Source organism: Canis aureus, chromosome 4 (genome assembly GCF_053574225.1).
Source record: "Canis aureus isolate CA01 chromosome 4, VMU_Caureus_v.1.0, whole genome shotgun sequence".
NCBI classification, from domain to species: Eukaryota; Metazoa; Chordata; class Mammalia; order Carnivora; family Canidae; genus Canis; species Canis aureus.
Genome location: NC_135614.1, coordinates 34,867,996 through 34,881,441, shown reverse-complemented (window position 1 = coordinate 34,881,441; position 13,446 = coordinate 34,867,996). Strand labels below are relative to the sequence as shown.

General features: G+C 38.4%; 1 protein-coding gene across 13 annotated transcripts in view; it reads right to left on the bottom strand.

The window, feature by feature from the left end:
- The window catches only part of LOC144312493 (uncharacterized), a 245,802-nt gene that overhangs the window by 139,585 nt on the left and 92,771 nt on the right, over positions 1-13,446 (bottom strand). For 10 of the 13 annotated variants that reach the window (XR_013377984.1, XR_013377980.1, XR_013377985.1 and 7 more), the window contains one exon: positions 5-202. The exons of the other annotated variants lie outside the window; for them this stretch is intronic. The gene's annotated coding sequence lies outside the window, so the exon portion shown is untranslated. The remainder of the gene's footprint in view (positions 1-4; positions 203-13,446) is intronic. 13 annotated transcript variants of the gene reach the window in all.

Below are 13,446 nucleotides of genomic sequence, written 5' to 3'. Positions count from 1 at the left end.
TTACGTAGAAGCAGGGAGTAGGAGCAGCCCAGGTGGCTCAGTGGTTTAGCACTGCCTTCAGCCAGGGTATGATCTTGGAGACACCGGATCGAGTCCCACGTGGGGCTCCCTGCATGGAGCCTGCTACTCCCTCTGCCTGTGTCTCTGCCTCTCTCTCTCTCTCTCTCTCTGTGTGTGTCTCTCATGAATAAATATATAAAATCTGAAAAAAAATAGAAGAAGGGAGTAAAAATCCACACTTATTTATACAGGGAAGATCAAGGCTCTAAGGTTGTCATGGCATGAATTTTTAAATTTAGAAAAGAAGGGCTTATATTTTCTGAATTTTTAGGAGCAGAGGACCACTAAGAGAGTAGGGAGATAAATTGTTTCAAGCCACAGCCTTCTAAAATTATCTTGGAAAATAATAATTTTCATGTATCAGAGCAGTAGGTACTCATTCAGCAAGACTGAGTTGTACCACACAATGTTTTAAACAGGGAAGACCAGAGGTAAACAAGAAATTAGAGTCCCTGACCTTGGAAAGCTTAATTTTTTAGTGATTTAGCTGTTTGACATTTTGAAAGATGAGAAGATGAGGGGAATTCTGATTCTAATGTAGCTAAAGTTGTTGTTGTTGTTGTTTTCCATTAAAAAGAAAAAAAAAAAAAACACAAAGCCACAGCCAAAATATTTGAAAGCCATTTGAAAGTAAAAAATTTTTAAGTATGGACAATCATTTAGTTAAGATACAAATTTTCTGACATTTTATTAAAACTGTAGATTCCTAGGTATCTTATGCTTTGGGTGCAACTGCATAAGATACCTAGGAATAAACCTAATCAAAGAGGTAAAGGATCTATACCCTAAAAACTACAGAACACTTCTGAAAGAAATTGAGGAAGACACAAAGAGATGGAAAAACATTCCATACTCATGGATTGGAAGAATTAATATTGTGAAAATGTCAATGTTACCCAGGGCAACTTACACATTCAATGTAATCCCTATCAAAATACTATGGACTTTCTTCAGAGAGTTGGAACAAATAATCTCCAGATTTGTGTGGAATCATAAAAGACCCTGAATAGCCAGGGGAATATTGAAAAAGAAAACCAGAGTCGGGTGCATCACAATGCCGGATTTCAAGTTGTACTACAAAGCTGTGATCAAGACAGTGTGGTATTGGCACAAACACAGACACATAGATCAATGGATCAGAATAGAGAACCCAAAAATGGGCCCTCAACTCTATGGTCAACTAATATTGGACAAAGCAGGAAAGACTATCCACTGGAAAAAGCAGTCTCTTCAATAAATTGTGCTGGGAAAATTGGACATCCACATGCAGAAGAATGAAACTGGACCACCCTCTTACACCAGACACAAAGATAAACTCAAAACGGATGAAAGATCTAAATATGAGACAAGAATCCATCAAAATCCTAGAGGAGAACACAGGCAACACCCTTTTTGAACTTGGCCACAGCAACTTCTTGCAAGATACATCCATGAAGGCAAGGGAAATAAAAGTGAAAATGAATTATTGGGACTTCATCAAGATAAAAAGCTTCTGCACAGCAAAAGAAACACTCAACAAAACTCAAAGACAATCTACAGAATGGGAGAAGATATTTGCAAATGACATATCAGATAAAGGGCTAGTTTCCAAGATCTATAAAGAACTTATTAAACTCAACACCAAAGAAACAAACAATCCAATCATGAAATGGGCAAAAGACATGAACAGAAATCTCACAGAGGAAGACATAGACATGGCCAACAAGCACACGAGAAAATGCTCCGCATCACTGGCCATCAGGGAAATACAAATCAAAACCACAATGAGATCCCACCTCTCACCAGTGAGAATGGGGAAAATTAACAACAAATGTTGGAGAGGATGTGGAGACAGGGGAACCCTCGGGCACTGTTGGTGGGAATGTGAACTGGAGCAGCCACTCTGGAAAACTGTGGAGGTTCCCCAAAGAGTTAAAAATAGATCTGCCCTCCGACCCAGCAGTTGCACTGCTGGGGATTTACTCCAAAGATACAGATGCAGTGAAACACGGGGACACCTGCACCCCGATGTTTATAGTAGCAATGTCCACAATAGCCACACTGTGGAAGGAGCCTCCGTGTCCATCGAAAGATGAATGGATAAAGTGTATACAATGGAATATTCCTCAGCCATTAGAAATGACAAATACCCACCATTTGCTTCCACGTGGATGGACCTGGAGGGTATTATGCTGAGTGAAATAAGTCAGTCGGAGAAGGACAAACATTATATGGTCTATTCATTCAGGGAATATAAAAAATATTGAAAGGAATTATCAGGGAAAGGAGAGAAAACGAGTGGGAAAAATTAGCGAGGGTGACGGGACATGAGAGACTCTTTTAACTCTGGGAAACAGAACAAGGGGTAGTGGAAGGGGAGGTGGGCGGGGAGATGGAGTGACTGGGTGATGGGCCCTGAGGGGGGTACTTGACGGGATGAGCACTGGGTGTTATATGTTGGTAAATCGAACTTCAATGAAAAATAAATAAAAATAAAAAACTGTAGATTCCTAGGTCCCACCTGGGTCAACTAAATCAGAATCTCAGGGAGAGAGGCCAGGAATCTTCATTCTTAAGGCGCTCGTCAATGGGCGGAACATCACACCAATGTCTGAGAATGTTCACATGGGAAATTTGGAAGGCATTCAGCTAAAAGGTTAAATCTAAATTTACAAATTGCAGATTGATTTTGGTGGATCTTAAAACAATCAATGTTTAAAGTTAATATTCCTTTTAGTTTCGGGAAAGGAAAATGTTCAGGAACTATAGGAGAACAAACCCGCCCAACCCCCTGACAGGAAAGTAAGAGGACACATTCCTCCAAGGAAGAATTCAATATTGTAAAAAATGCAACTCTGCCCTGATTAACCTGCATCTTTAATGTATTTCTAGTCCAATCACAATATACTTTGCATTCCTTTTGTATGCACTTTGAATTTCCCAAAGCTATCCCATATCTTGCACCCTTAATCTCTAAACTTCTACCTTTCTCTCTTGTTCTGAATTCTAGGATAATTAGGCAGCTGGCTGAAATGTGCGCTTGGGCTCCCTCATCACCAGAGGACAATCCCAACACTTCAGAGCTTACAACAAGAAAGGATTATTTTTTTCTCATCATGTTACTTGGGCATCGAAGTTAGGCTGAGACCCCATATTATCTTTGGGAAGGGACCAGGGCTGAAGGAACAGCCCCATCAAGGACGACATCTCCATCTTGAGAAGGAGGGTCAGAGAGGATGGACGGTGACCCACATTATGCTCTGGAAGCTCAGGTTCGAAAGTGACAATTCCACTCACATTTCACTCCCCAAAGCAAATCAGATGTCCAAGCCTGATGACAGGGGTGAAGTATAACCTAGTGTGCAGGAAATACCATCCTCAGGGGGCCCCACAGAAAAGCAAAGAGGTGTTTTTGGTAGAACCGTAGTAACATATCAGACTTGTAGCTATCTGATTTAGTTTTTGTTCATTTTCCTTTGTTATGCAACACCTACTACCTCTGCTGAAATTGTAGTTTAATTTAATGATTTTTTTTTCATCTACAGGATATTATTTTCTTGTTCTCAGATTTTTTATAGTGCTTAGACCTTTAAAACTTTCTAATAAAGCTATTTTTTTATTTCTATTTTCTCAGAGGTTACTCATTGCAGAAACTCATGGTCAATGTGATCTATTGACAGCTTAAATAGATTCATTCAGAAAACATTTATGCCATGTTTTAATTGATTCATTCTTTGACCTGTATTAGTGGAGGTGAGGTAGAATCTTCTCCTTATGGCTTAGTGGGCTCTTTCCACCTACTCTCCCCTCCCCCAACCTAAAGAATCCCTCTACCGTAATATACCCAATTTATTATTGAAGTTCTTACATATTTTTGGCATGTTAAGTACTACACTTTTTGTATTTCATCAACTGTTTAGATTTTTCCCTGTTACATTGATAGGGTCATTTCAGCAGGACATTGGAAGTGCTCTGGAGAAAGACAAAATGTGAGCTGTGGTCATAGTATTGACGTCATCTTAGAGAATCAATGAAATGACCATTCAATCCAATAAGCCAAAAAATAAAAAGTCCTCAAAATGAAACAAAAGACTTAGGAGGAGGAAACATTACAGTTGATAGATAAATTGGTTTTTAATTTGACAAGACCAACAAAGTGTATCAAATCAAACAAGTGCTAAGCAAGGAAAAATAAAAGGAAACAGAAATACACTTATTTTAGAAGAATAAAACAGATATATTCGCAGATATGGAGAAAAAATTAATTCTGTGCTATGTAAAATATTTAATGACATTTTTAAAAATTTAGAAAACATTTCAATTTCTTAAACTAGCATAATGACCCTGATAGCAAAATTTGTCAAATAAAGCACTAAGAAATAATCTACAGGCCAATCTTTCCACTCAATTTAGAGACATGTAAAGAGATTAGAGACATGTAAAATGATTAAAATTGTAGGCTTGGGAGATAAATAGACTTATAGCTAAATACTTGTTGTATTTTAAAGAAGTACTTGGACACTTAATTATTCTATATCTTTTCTGTAAAGTGGGATTGTAATACCTATCTTAAAAATAACTGTGAGGGTTGCACACTTTAAATATTTTCGAATTTTTATTATACCCTCAATAAACCTGAAAAAAATTAAAGAAAAGAAAAACCATTAGGATTAAGACATGATGTAAATAAGTTTAAAAATATTCTATGCAAAAAAAAAATATTCTATGCATTCAGTTTACAGCTGCTAATGCCTGCTAATGCATGGTGATGATACTGATAGTTGTTGTAGAATTGCTGAGACACCAAAAATAAAATACAGGAAACTAAGTCCTGGCATATGTTATAAAATAAATTCAAAGAAGTCCTACATAGTTTATTCTGGGATATAAGAAGAGTACAACATTAGAAATATATTTATTTAATTCACCACCTTATAGGTAAAAGCAGAAAAAAATGCATGAACATCTCATTCATGCTAGAAAGCATTTGATAAATTTCAACATTCACTTCTAATTTTAAAAAATCTAGAAAAATTCAGAATAGAAAACTACTTATTTAGTATGATTTTAAAAATAGCTATCTGAAATCAATAGAAAATATTGCCCATACCTTGAAGCATTATCATTAAAATCAGAAAATAAGGAAATCTGGCATCACTGTAATTAATTTTTATTTTTCTAGAACTTCTAAATAATGCCATAAAGAAAAAAATGTACTAATAAATTGAAAGGGTCAAAATCATCATGGTTTTCCTTTTTTTTATAATAAATTTATTTTTTATTGGTGTTCAATTTGCATCATGATTTTCCAATATGACTGCTTATCTAGAAGAAACTGAAAATATCAAACTGAGAGGTATTAGAATGGATAAGGATATTATATTAGTACATATTTAGAAATAGTCACAAAGATACATGTTCAAGAGACTTGTTATAAAATTTAGCAAGTAGCAAAACAAGATATCCAACCTAAAAGCCTACTAATAAAGGACTGGCTAAATAAAATACAGCCATACCATTAATGCTAGCAGGCCGTAAAAATAATGGTGCAGAGCTAATTTTGTCAAAAAATATACTTGCTTTTTCAGAATTTCCAGATGATTTTGCAATAATATATTACTTTTAGAATGAGAAAACCAGAACTTAGCTATTTATTTTTTACTAATTCTGGCAAAAACATAAGAAAGCATACCATCTCATTAAAGGGTAAATTTGTTAAAGCATTCTGAGGGCAGCTTCATCTACATTTATTAAAAGTCTTAAAAAATGTCCACACTTAAATGGATAATTGCACCCCTAAGAAATTTTCTTAAGGAAACAATAAAAGGATATTTAAAAATGCCCATCAGAGATGTTGAGCATTCACTGGGTGAAAAGTTGGCCATCTTGAGCCTCGCTCACTTGCCCTGAGCTCTTAGGTGCTATGTGGGCAGCGTGCATGGCTAGGCAGGTGCAGTGCCCCGGAGGGTGAGAGCTGGCCTGCTTCTGTGGAGTCGGATGCTGCCTGTCCTGTCACCACCAGCCCTCTAGGAGTACAGGGCCTGGGGGATTACGAGTGTTCCTGTCTGCCAAACAGACTCTTGTTCACACAGGATGCATTACAGGGCAGGGGTGCTGGCAAGGGGGCAGTCTCAGGCTCACAGAGTCACTAGGAGAAGGATGGCCTGTGGGTGCTCTGCTGTGCACCATCCCTTGCCTATCCTCACCTTTCAGCAAAGGAGGACAGGTGGTCCCTGGGGACACTCTGCAAAGTAGAGTAGTGGTACTGGCAACACAGGGACACTCAGATGGCCCTTCTCCCTTGTTACAGTCACCCACGTTGGAGGAAGGGGCAATTACTCTACAAGTATATAAACAGATTTGTCTTTATTTTACTTATTCTACGAATCTTGGAACTTTAATTTACAATTATTTACAGTCTTTGTTTTCCATAGAGAGTGAGGGGTGCCAATCACTCGGAGGTGGGAGGGGCCAGTGTAAAATGACAGCAAGACACTCAATGAAGGTGGAAGGCAGGATCGAGGGGGTGGCATATGATTATGACTTGAGATCTTACTCTGCTGCACAACCATCACTTTATCTTCACAAAAACCCTAGATAGACAGTAGATGGTTTTCTTTTCGTACAAACCATATATAGACAGTGCAAGCTTCATTTTCATTTTGTAGACCCCGGAAATGAGGCTTAAGGAAGTCAAGACCCTTGTCTGGAGTCACACACTCAATAAGGAATAGTTCCTGGATTTCAAATTCAGGCTGTCAATCTCAGAGCTCATGATTTTTTTTTAAAGAATTAATTTATTCATTTATTTAGAGAGAGAGAGGGACAGCAGGAGAAGAGAGACAGAACCCGGAGTGGATTCCTAATGCTGAGCTCTAGGCACAAGCCAGGCTCGATCTCACGACCTGGAGATCACCACTCAACCTGAAATCAAGAGTGGGTCACTCAACCGACTGAGCCACCCAGGTGCCCCTCAGAGCCCATGAATTTACCCTTAACCCATACTGAAAGAACATAAAGATCAACATATAGGTTATTGGAAATACAGATTGTAAATAAATTTTTTTTAGATTATTAAATCTCACCTAGCCATTACAGATGACTGCTTGGAAGATAATTGCATAGGGATATGTCATAATAAATAAAATTAAAAATTAGATCAATATTTTTATACATAAATTGCAATATATGTGCACTGAAAAAATACTGGAAACATACTGTGAAAAAATACTAGTGGAGTTATAGGTAATTTTTATTTTCTTTCCTCTAGATTTTTAAATTTCTGCAATACAAATTAATATTTATATAACTGGAAGCCAGTAATAATAGAACTACCCACGTTACTTAGGTGCTAGCTACTGTAAAAATGTCCATGCAAGGCAGGGTAGAGAATTCAGCCTGCACGTTGGAGCATGATTTGTCAAATGGCAAGTAGCTGAGCTGTAGGCATGCTCTCCGAATGACTGTCAGTGAGATCTGAAAGGAACCTTCCAGACCACTCCATTCAGTCCCTGCATTTTGCAGATGAGGAAACAGGGAAATTTAGGAGAAGAAAGTCAGAGAAGAAAATCTTTGACCCAATAAATCACCCTTTTAACAGAACCAAGAATGGACATTAATTCCTTAAAAGGTCTTCTATCTTTTGCCCTCTGAAAAAAAAATCAATGCCTTATAAAAATGTGATCTTTAGCCTCTGCCCTGAGTGCAAAATTTAACTAGTGCAGAAGAAACTGGTGTTTTGCAGCATTCACCTTCTCTTCAAAAGCTAGAGATTAAAAAAAAAAACAAATGCTCTCCCACCCCCTCCATCAATACTGTGCTGTTCTTGCTTCCATGAGCTGAGAAGAAAAAGACTCCTCAGAGGACATTTTATTTCTTTCATGCATGTGTGTGCATGTATGTGTGTTATTCCTGATTATGAAAACGTTAGATATCCATTATAGAAAATGTGGAAAATGCTGAAAATGATACAGAAAATCCTAGTCATGTATTTGTATTGTCACTCCAAAACAATGATAGCTCTAGATAATTCCAGATTTCTCTCTTCTCTCCCCTTTTCTCTTCTAATAGTTTTGTTGTGTTTTGTTTTACTCGGGTGTTAGCCCACTGAAAAAGGAGCCAGTCCCTAATACATCTGCCCAGTCCGACTGCTCTGGTTGTTGCCCTGCACACCCAGGCAAGATCTTGTAGAAACTGAGGTGATATCACTTGTTCAAAAACATCCACTTCCCCAACCACACCTGCAATAGACGTGAGAATTTCCACCCCTGGGGTGCAGCTCCCCAGGTGACTTGCTTTAACCAACAAGGGGTTAGCAGATGAGCTGCAAAAAAGAACTGGAAAGGGGCTTGCTGGGGACAGATTGGTCTTCTCCCACAGGAACAGGGAAACAGACGTCCCCCAGTAGAACCACACCCGGGAGAAAGAGTCAATGATTGTGGCTTTAAGCCACTGAGCACTGGTCTTCAAGGACACACACAGAAAGGTACCTCCAAACAGAGTGCCCACATAGATGCTGACCAGTGCCCCCCACTGATGGGCAACTTCATGTCAGGAAGAAGACGCTCTTCTCTTAACGTCGCCTTGACTTTTCTTGAGTGGGTAGCACTCATCTCAGTAGACGTGCCCCCTGCTAGGGTGGACTCAGGGCTGTTTTCTTCCACCAGTCATATTTCTGTTTTCCCAGGGTACCATGGTGGTCCAGGAAAGTTTAATTCTTCACAGTAGTAACTTCCTTTAACTTGACTTTCCCCGAGTCATTTATCCCTTCTAGACAGTTTATAATGCATCTTCATCTGGTTACTCCGCTTTGATTTATTACTGTCTCATGTGTCCGTTTAAAGGAGTGCACCTGAATTCCGACAGACAAGATTGATGTGAAGGAAGAGTGGTGGCAGAGTCTGTGAGGCCTGAAGGAAAAGGAGTCCCACGAATGGACATGGTGGAGAGGAAAGCAGGAGAGCCCCCAGGGCCCGTGGGAGGGAAGAGGAAGTCAGACAGCCACGGCCTTAGCCGTGCGTGTCCCATCCGAGGAGCCAGGCTCAGGGCGGACTCTCAGCCTGTGCATGGACACTTGGTGTTTGTTTTTTAAACCTTCCAGACTGTATCCCCATTTCTTTGGGTTTATGGACCCCAACCCCTTTTTGGAAATAATTCCCCTTTTCTCTTGTATTTAATCTTGGCAGGACTGAACCAACAGCATCCAGCCTCCTCTAGCCAAGTGTTGAGTCTGTGATCCAAGCTTTACAGTTGGACACTCCCTCTTAAGACTTTGAATATTTCCCACAGTGACCCCAAGAAAGAAAACTCTCAGAGATGATTCACCTTGAGGTACTGGGGCATTGTTCAATAATTTCCACTTCCTAGACTTTGGAAGCTGTGTACGCCCTTGGCCTTCCAAAGAACTAATGAAAAGCTTTCCCCCTTCGACTCAGAATATTCAAATTAGTTCTCTGGTTTTTCTCATTAGTCTTCCAGTTTCTGGTGTTTCCCATTTAACCAACATAGCACAGATTTGCAAAAGGCTCGGGCTGATACTTGAGCTGGAATGATCCTATTGCATTTTGCTTTTTTTTTTTTTCAATTTCCATCATGAAAAAAAATTATCTTGTGTTTTTATGATCGTATAATATATTCTTGTCATAAACATTGTGAATAATTCATAATACGTTAAAACGAAAATGAAATCTTTTGAAATCCCACCTGACATCACGAATACCACTAAAGTGCTTCGGCCACCTCTTCACGTGTCTCTTCATACAGCTCTGTGTAATTCACCGTGAATGGGATCATGTGCTATTTCTATGGTTAATAACATCTGAAGACAGTCTTTTTGTTTATTTTTGCTTACCTTTCGTTTTCCTGCCATCTACCACTGCCAATATAACCCAATTGATAGCTTTCATAACTTTCCCTCTATTTAGATAATCATGTACATATATATTATATATACCACTGCCTACAGATAGTTTTTCTGTTGTTTTAGAAAATGGAATCACATTACTGTACTCTGCTTTTCTCACTTCACCCTTCAGAGTTGAAATCTATCCAAGTTAAGTTATTTCCACAGTCAGTGAGCATTCAATTTTGTGAACAAGTCAACATTTATTCAACCATTCCCATACTGATAGACACTTTTTTCTCTACTTTTTGTTTGGTCACTAGATTAATGAGCAATAAATGTCTCTTTGAAAATTAGAAGAAAATGGTAAAATTTTTCGTCATTTATAAAATCATTTTAATATTAGAAGAAAAGGATAAAAATTGTTTCTGCTGATAATATGTTTGTATGCCTGGAAAATCCAGAACACTTTAGCAAAAAGAATGAAATCCATGAGTAGTTGATCAGGTGACTGAGTACAAACCAGGTATACAGTCAATAGTGTCTTTCTAAACTAGACATATATGGAGGAAAAGTAATCAATTTAAAGTAGCAACTAGATAAAATCGGTTTCTTAGGGAAAAATTGACAATAAAAAGCATTATATCTATAATACAAAACTATTATATAATAAAGGACATAAGTATTATAGGAATAAATGAAACACTGTATATTTTTTGGATGTAATATTTAATTTGATAAAAGCATGGTTATCCCATAATTAATATAAAATAAGTAATAACTATATTTAATTCAATTCCAATTAAAACTCTAATTTTTTGGTTGTTGTTCTTTTGAAACAAGGTAAAATGATATTCTAGATGACAGGGGGAAAAGGCTAATAGTATTCAAGATGTATATAAGGAGGACTAATGAGAAGGACCCTGCTTCAAAGATGTCAGAAGGCATTATAAAGTTGATGTACACAAAGAAAGACACCAACATATGTTCCCTAATTCTCTCGCTAAAAAATGTGTACACTATATACAAAACAAACATGAGAAAGTCAGGGAAAAGAAGCCAGATGGATTAGGGACCTTATTCGAAGAATAATACAGTGGAGTTCTCTGCATTCCCTTTTTGCTTCATATACCCCAGATTTAAGTTGAAGGAGCCTGAAATTCCCAGAAATTCCAACAAACCCAGACAACCCCCACCAAGACTGCTTTTTCTAGCCAAAGGAGTGGGAAAGGGGAAGACTGGCAAAGAAAGAAGGTATTAGGCAACTACTGCTCTATTCCCACCAAACACTATAGAAAAAAACCCAACCCTCACCAAGGAATGCAGAGAGGCTAGATTTCCAAACTTGCCAGGCTATACAGGAGATGCCCCCATTCCCCCATGACCACTGCCATCATGGTTATTAGAAAACACTAAGTAGGAAGCTTGCAGTGACCCCCTCAATCCCACCTACGGTGTCAGTGGAGATTTTGTGGGAAGCCTGGTCTTACACCCCTCAACTGGCAGTAAAGAAACATCTCTCCCACTTCCCACTGGGAGGCCAAGTGGAGCATCAGGACTCCTACCACTGCTGAGTATAATGAGGCCACTGCCTGGGATGTCAGTGGGGGATGTCCAGGGAACATTCAGGAGGCATTCCTACTCTCTCAGCCAGGATGAAATGATCCAAGGCCTAGTGAGGAGCTGGAACTCCAGCCTCACATGGCAGTCATGTAGCATCCCACCACCTTCACTTGGGTGCTCACAGAGTCTGTGTGGAAGACCTACCCTAACCTGGCAGCAACTACACAATGCATTCCCTTCCCCTGCTGGTACAATGTCAGACAAACCCAACCTAAAACAAGGAGTTTAACTAAAGTGAAGAGTCTCAACATAATACCCAAATGTCCAGGTTTCAACTGAAAATCACTTGTCATATCAAGAACCAGGAAAATCCTGAAGTAAATGAAAAAGGCAATCAACACCAAGATGGCAGAGATACTAAAATTATACAAAGATCATAAAACGACCATCATAAAATGATTCAAATAAAATGCTTCAGTGAGGGATGCTTGGATGGCTTATTCAGTTGAGCATCTGCCTCTTGATTTCAGCTCAGGTCATGATCTCGGATCAAGCCCACTATCTGGCTCTACACTCAGTACAGAGTCTGCTTGAGGATTCTTTCTCTCCCTCTTCCCCTCCCCTATTCATGCTCTCTCTCTCTCTCTCTCACTCAAATAAATAATTTAAAAATAAAATAAAATACTCCAGTGAGCAATTATGAATAAGCTTCAGAGAAAACGAAGGAAACAGAAAGTCTTAGAGAAGAAATAGAAGCTATAAAGAATCACCTAGCAGACATTTGGAACAGAAAAATATATTAACTGAAATTAAAAACTCAATGGATGGTCTCAACAGAAGAATGGAGGGAATAAGGCAACAACTGGTGAACTGCAATGGAAGATAGAACAATAAAGCTTACCCAGTCTGAACAACAGAGATAAAATTGACTGAAATAAAAAATAAGCAGAACTGCAGGGACCTGTGGGACTATAGCAAAAGATCTAACATTCCTGTTATAATCCCTGAAGGAAAGAGGAGGGCAGTTCTGAAAAAAAAATACTAGAAAAAAATAATGGTCAAAAAACTCCTAAATTTGATAAAACACATGAAACTACAGATTCAGGAGGCTGAGAAAACCCCAGAGAGAAGAAATTCAAAAATCCACAGCAAGGCACATCATAGTCAAACTTCTGAAAACTGAAGATGACGTAAACAACTTGAAAACAGCAGTTACCTATAGGAAAATCAGCTCCAATGACAGTGGATTTATCATCAGAAACTATGGAGGCTACAGAAAATGGCACACCTTTTCAAGTACAGAAAGAAAGGAACAGTCACAAAATCCCATACCCACTGAAAATATCTTTCTGGGATGAAGAGAAAATCATGACATTCACCAATGAAGGAAAACTAACAGAATTTGTCGCCAGCAGACCTACACAGGAAAATGGCTAAAGGAATTCTTTGAAGAGAAAGGAAACGATAAAATAAGGAATATTATAGATCAAGGAGAAAAAAAGAACGTGGTAAGCAGAAAATACAGGTAAATACACGATGTTTGACCATCGAAGCAAAAATCGTTACACTCTCTGATGTGACTCTAAATGTCAATAGAATAAATGTTTAAGACAATTATATTATAAAGGAGGGAAGAATAAAACGTCATAAGAAGAGGTAAAATGTTTTGATCTTATTCCAGTTGGTAAAACGATGAAATAAGTAGACTATGATATATGGAGAGATAGATAGAGATAGTCATACCTAGAGTGACTGCTGAAGGAGATATACAAAGGGATATACTCAAAAAATTCTATAAATGAAAATGGAATGCTAAAATCTGTTAATGATATCCACAAGAAGTCCACCACATGAAAGGTTGTGCAGCATCATTAGCTGTTAGAGAAATGCAACATTAAACTCCGGGTATGTCATTAGATACTATCAGAATGACTAAAATAGAAAATGGTCGACAGCACCAAATTCTGGTGAGGATATGGAAAAACTGGACCACTCGTGGTGGG